This window comes from Bombina bombina, chromosome 3, assembly GCF_027579735.1.
Source record: "Bombina bombina isolate aBomBom1 chromosome 3, aBomBom1.pri, whole genome shotgun sequence".
Lineage (NCBI taxonomy): Eukaryota > Metazoa > Chordata > Amphibia > Anura > Bombinatoridae > Bombina > Bombina bombina.
In genome coordinates, this window is record NC_069501.1 from 1,022,277,646 (window position 1) to 1,022,284,638 (window position 6,993).

A 6,993-nucleotide genomic window follows, 5' to 3' on the forward strand; every position below is an offset into this window, starting at 1 on the left:
CTCTCGTTCCAGTTATATAGCCATCCTATCACTACCACACCAGCCCCAACTGGGGCGTGGAGAGAGGAGTCCTAGAGACTTGGGAACTTCAGAAGGAGCTGCATACTTACTGGTACGATGCTAGTATACAGGAGGCTACGGACGGACTTGACCTACAGTGTCGCGAGACACACTTCAGTTGCGGTAAGGGATTTACACTTTAACTATCTTCACAGGTACCTGCTACCCAAATGCTCCCACTTTACCTTTAGTTTGGTAACCCCTTTTACCCAATTTTCATATACCAATAATGACAGACACAGATTTGGCGTTAGAAAAGGTCACATTTATTAAATTCAAATCTAAATTATGAAAAATGAGCGATCCTCAACTACTAGGATAATAACATATCCTTAATCCAATTTGGATTTGAATTGATAACACAATTCATGCAACAGCATGACGAGAGAACTGGGCGCCCCCACGTAACCAAGGAGCGTGACCGCGCGCAACTCAGGGGCGTCAATTTGCTAGTAACGGGCCGAAAGGTCTGCAGACTAGGAGGGCTTGTGGGTTTGACCGACAGACCAATACCCCGCCCCCGTACCCTACACACCTCCCCCCATTACTGCATTACCCACGTGCCAGGACGCCCACTTCCCGCCGCGTCATGAAATATACCACTAAAAATGCCATGATTTCTCTATGCCATCCACCAGCTCTGACCGACAGACCAGTAGCTGATTTCCTGCTTCATGGCGAAAAAACCCTTAAGGGGCGCTACACGGGCGGTCTTAATCTGAGTGGCGGAAACACCACAGCATCTGCCCTTAGCCGTGTCGCTTGTGATCGCTCTTGTGCGTGACCTCTTCCTTGGGCTAGGCTTCGTCATTTCTAGGGAGGGAGGGAGGGAAAAAGAAAATAATTATTGTGAGCTCCAAGCATTGTGCAATCATCTTTATAGGCAGTTAATTTCCTCAACTCCTGTTCATACCCCCTCTCCCCCTCCTGGCCAATCCCTGTGCTAGCCTATTTAGGATCAGCTAGTTGCAGCTTATCTACACTGCCCATCCCTTCTTCTATTGTCCTGCTATAGCTGTGCTATCCAAAGGAAGGGGCTACGCCTAGCCCCCAACCCCCTATAACCTTCCCAGTCAGTAAAGTCAATCTCCCTTAAGCTGTTCCTCTCCTATTTTAGTCGATACACTTTGCTAAGGGATTTACACTTTAACTATCTTCACAGGTACCTGCTACCCAAATGCTCCCACTTTACCTTTAGTTTGGTAACCCCTTTTACCCAATTTTCATATACCAATAATGACAGACACAGATTTGGCGTTAGAAAAGGTCACATTAATTAAATTCAAATCTAAATTATGAAAAATGAGCGATCCTCAACTACTAGGATAATAACATATCCTTAATCCAATTTGGATTTGAATTGATAACACAATTCATGCAACAGCATGACGAGAGAACTGGGCGTCCCCACGTAACCAAGGAGCGTGACCGCGCGCAACTCAGGGGCGTCAATTTGCTAGTAACGGGCCGAAAGGTCTGCAGACTAGGAGGGCTTGTGGGTTTGACCGACAGACCAATACCCCGCCCCCGTACCCTACACACCTCCCCCCATTACTGCATTACCCACGTGCCAGGACGCCCACTTCCCGCCACCAAAAGAGGACCCTCTTGCCGCCAACCAAAGCACACCTAGTGACCTTTTCTTACCTTATAAGGGTCTTTACGATGGCCCTCAGATCTCAGACCTCAGAACAGATCATAATAGCCTGGTTTACATTTTTCTTCTCTTGTCGGATCATAACAGATCATAACAGCCTGATTTACCTTTTTCCTACTCTTGTCGGATCATAACAGATCATAACAGCCTGGTTTACCTTTTCCTACTCTTGTCGGATCATAACAGCCTGGTTTACATTTTTCCTACTCTTGTCGGATCATAACAGATCATAACAGCCTGGTTTACCTTTTCCTACTCTTGTCGGATCATAACAGATCATAACAGCCTGCTTTACCTTTTCCTACTCTTGTCGGATCATAACAGATCATTACAGCCTGATTTATCTTTTTCCTACTCTTGTCGGATCATAACAGATCATAACAGCCTGGTTTACCTTTTCCTACTCTTGTCGGATCATAACAGATCATAACAGCCTGGTTTACATTTTTCCTACTCTTGTTGGATCATAACAGATCATAACAGCCTGGTTTACCTTTTCCTACTCTTGTCGGATCATAACAGATCATAACAGCCTGGTTTACATTTTTCCTACACTTGTCGGATCATAACAGATCATAACAGCCTGGTTTACCTTTTCCTACTCTTGTCGGATCATAACAGATCATAACAGCCTGGTTTACATTTTTCCTACTCTTGTCAGATCATAACAGCCTGGTTTACCTTTTTCCTACTCTTGTCGGATCATAACAGATCATAACAGCCTGATTTACCTTTTTACTACCCTTGTTGGATCATAACAGATCATAACAGCCTGGTTTGCCTTTTTCCTACTCTTGTCCGATCATACAGATCAAGGCACCAGCATTGTAAAGAAATAGGCGGCCCCATGTGACTAAGAAGTTGTAGGACATAGCAAATAACACAAGGTTTGAAGAGCAGGCGAGCATGTTATTTTTACCGGCAGACCACCACTCAATGTCCATCCTTCCTGTGTGACACTATCCCTCCAAGACAGAGACCAGACTAGTTCAGTCCCCACCCATTTTAGCTTGAACCAGCTGAATATTTATTTTACCTGCTCCTGTAGCTCAATCGAAGGAACCAAACCTATGTCTTTCCCACCCAGGTGTATAATTAAGATATCGGGTGGACCCCACTTTCTCGTAGAGATCTGTGCTGTCCCCAATAACTGGTTTTATTTCATCCCTCTCTTCCCAATCCACCTACTTCCTGCTTCTTTAGAACTAAAACCTAAGTTTGCTCCCTGTCTGGTTGCAGCTGTGTGTGAAGCTGCCCAGTGCACGTAGGAGTGTCTGATTATCCATAATCTTGTGGCTCTACCTGAAATGGACACACCAAACAACACATTATCACCACAACGTAACCTAGCTTCTCCACTACTAATGAAAAAGCCCTTTTGAACTGGAACCTGGTTAAACTACTACCATTCTTGTGCCTAAAGAACATGACGCCCTTAGCAGGGGCCACACCTAAATAGCCTCTCACATGTGAAACAGGACATATTTACCCCCTGTTGCTTTAGAAGTTATCCAAGCCCCTTTTCCTTCCCTATCTGTCTGATCTTCATATGAATATTAGTCCTGATTCTACAGGCATTCCATCCTCAATGCTTTCCCAAAGCCAGCATAAATATCGTCGCAAAAATTGGATTCTCAAAACCAGCAGTACAAACCTTGTTTAAAATTTTTTCTAAGATTTCCAATCTCTCCGCTGACCAACCTCTAACCCTTTTCCTAACCAGGAATCTTTTTTGTCGCATCCACTTCCTGCGCAAAGGAGATTCCTGCCATTACAGTGCTTAAGTTGCCTTTCTTGATACCTGCGTGCCTAGGTTATACCAAATTGTCCAAAAATATCCATGTCCGTGTTGTCAATGATTGTCTGACCAAACCATTGATTACCTCTAATTGCTCCCAATCTGCCAAAGATAAATGGGGCAATCCTTGCCTTTCTGCGCCGCATTGGGTGCAAGCTTCCTAAAGGCCTCCCATTTAAACCTTGATAAAGCATCAGCTACGACATTCTTAACTGCTGGTATGTGTTTATAACTTTATATTATGCTCTAAACATTTTAAAACTAGAGGCTGCGTGAATGCTATGGCCTGAGGGGAAGATGCTGATAGGTTATTTAATACAATTACAACTCCTCTATGTCAGACTGGAACAAATTGCTTTTGTTAGCCAATTCTTTCCCCCATAGTTCTATCGCTGTCACAATTGGGAAAGATTCAAGTAACACCAACCCTTTTCATGCCAAGCCTGCGGCCACTTACCCACGCATCTTCTGCCATCCAAATAAGCCCCCAAACCCTGCCCTTCCTGCAGCATCTGTATATAACCGGATTTCATTAGCTGTCACCTTCTGCTCCCAAATCCTGATGCCATTAAAACTACTTAGGAAATGATCTCATACTTTTAAATCCCCTTTTTATTGACTGTTCAGTCAAATCATGTGACTAGGCTTTACAACCCCTCTGGTACTCACTTCCAACCTTTTTTTAATGATTCTTCCCACTGGAATCACCCTGCATGCAAAATGTAACAGCCTCAGTAATTTCTGCATATTCCAAGTAATACCTTCTTTTATAAATCACCTGCCGTATGGCCTCCCTTATCTTCACAACCTTATCTTGGGGCAATCTGCAATGGGGATTACTGAATAACTCTAAATGCCTAGAAAGAATAACTTAGAACAGGGACACTCTGATTTGTCATCTGCCACTGGAACCCCCATCTCTACAAACATTTTCAGCAGTACATTAAGAACTCTATCACATTCTCCTGTACCCTTTCTACCTACTACCATGAAGTAATCAAGGTAATGCAGAATACTACTCTCACCTGCCCTTCTCTCTACCAGCCAATGCAAAAGTGCTGGACATTTCAAAATCCACACAAGATATAGCGCACCCCATAGGCAGATATTTGTCAATATAAAACTTGCCCTCAAATTTGCATCCCATCAAAACAAAACTTTTTGGCTTTATAGGTAGTAATCTGAATGCAGATTCCATATCAACTTTTGCTAAATCAGGACCCAGCCTGCCAACCTAACCAAATTTACTGCCTGGTCAAATGCTGGTAGGATACTGATGCATAATTTACTGACTGACCCTTAGGGTAGGATAATCGCTGAATCATTCAGAATTTACCAGCCTCTTTTTTGGTAACCACTCCCAAAGATAATTTAATCAAATTCTTTAGCTGTTTGTCATTAAAGGGGGGGCCTGCCATCCTTCCTAAGGCTACCTCCTTCCCTAGTTTTTCTCTCAAAACTTCTGGGAATTTGTAAGAACCCCCCATATGCCATCCATGTAACAATCAGCGATCAAATGCAAATACCTCATCATCCCTTTTGTCTGTGCATAGAAAGCAAAACCTATAACCCATTCAGGGCCTTCTCAGCGTTTTCCACTAATTTTGTCTTTAAATGCCTAGATAACGGCAGCAACCTTGTTGCTGAGACTTCATCATCTGCATCATATTCCTGATCAGATTGTTCTGTATCCTTATCCTTTAAACCCCCGTTCTCTCCCCTCCATTAGATATTTTGCTTAATAGAATATTTCAGCTGTGTATTCAATAAATATGAGTACAGTTTAGGAGTGCCCTCCCAATGAGATTATTTATGGATTATGAATATTAATAACAACAATAAAATTATTGTCAGCAATACCCCCAATTCATATAGTAGAATCTTAGCAGTGCACCCCAGAAAATTGTTATATAATTCCAGAAGCGCACTCCAAAATCACACTATTGAGATATTTAGCAATTAATGACAACAAGCTTAGTCTCAAATAATAAATTAAATAAATAAATATCCCAAATTAAAATATTTGCTTATTTCTGAACAGGTTGTTTTTATAAACACAGTGATTATATGTATGCAGTAAATAGACTATTGGTTATGACCATATATATAAATTGATTATTAACATATAAAAATTATAATATAAAGTAAGGTTAATTAGATTAATTAATATTCAATTAAATCGCCTGTATCCTGGATATGGTCACGTTATTATTAGGAAATGACTTTACCTCAAAATAACTTAACTATAAAATATCACCATTTAATGTTACTAGATAGAACAATTTATGATTAGCCAGTAACCTTAACGAATTTGGAATATGGCTTATATAACATATAGCTAGTAAATATTAAAGCTACTATAATTTCCAGAAGGTATAATTTAGCTATCTAACCGAAATAGTTATATATGACTTAAATTAGGGCTCAACAATCCCAGGAGCCTGAGAGCCACTGGCTCCTAGAATTTTTACCCCCGGCTCCTAAAGGGTTATTATCCATATATCTATATACAAATCTAACTGTCTGGCTCCAGAAGATATGCCTGGCTCCTAAATATTATTACTGGCTCCTAATTTTAAACAAACATGTAAAAACACTGACTAAATAATCAACCAGAGCATTTTATACCTATTAACAATTCAATATATCAACAAGTACAGCATAATGAGTCTGATCTGGCCACAATCAATTTCAAAACATTTACCAGTAACTAAAAATAGCTTATGAGTATAAAAAACAAAAACCCTTTCTACAGTGGTAAATTGAATCAATGCTAGCATGAATATTATATAGGATACAATGATCTATTTGATATTAAATTATAGATATAAAATACACTATTAAATCACAGCTTTAAGCTGTAGAACCTATTTATACATTACCAGCTAGAAATGTAACAATGAATGAGACTTCAGTATACAAAGTTCTTTCCCAATTTCTTAGCAATTATCCTGTTCCTTGGAGCCATTTCTGCAACAAAGAAAACTGCTCTGCTCTGAAAAAAGAAAATAATTATTGTGAGCTCCAAGCATTGTGCAATCATCTTTATAGGCAGTTAATTTCCTCAACTCCTGTTCATACCCCCTCTCCCCCTCCTGGCCAATCCCTGTGCTAGCCTATTTAGGATCAGCTAGTTGCAGCTTATCTACACTGCCCATCCCTTCTTCTATTGTCCTGCTATAGCTGTGCTATCCAAAGGAAGGGGCTACGCCTAGCCCCCAACCCCCTATAACCTTCCCAGTCAGTAAAGTCAATCTCCCTTAAGCTGTTCCTCTCCTATTTTAGTCGATACACTTTGCTAACCTAGATTGTAGGTGGCCTGTTATGTCCCCAAATTGGTTCAACTGAGAGCCGGAATAGGTTAGTTCCCCGCGGAGACTGCATCCTCTTCATCGCCCCTAACCAACGGCACATAGCGATGTAAGAACTATAGACGGACTGCATTGGTACACAAGGCAGATTTGGTTAAAGTTTATTG

General features: G+C 41.1%; 1 long non-coding RNA gene across 1 annotated transcript; it reads right to left on the minus strand.

The window, feature by feature from the left end:
* Positions 1–303: 303 nt before the first annotated feature.
* On the minus strand, positions 304–6,787 carry LOC128654331 (uncharacterized). The gene is made up of 2 exons (XR_008401438.1): positions 6,398–6,787; positions 304–873 (listed from the first exon to the last, which is right to left on the minus strand). It is a non-coding gene; the product is annotated as an uncharacterized LOC128654331 (long non-coding RNA).
* Positions 6,788–6,993: the final 206 nt, after the last annotated feature.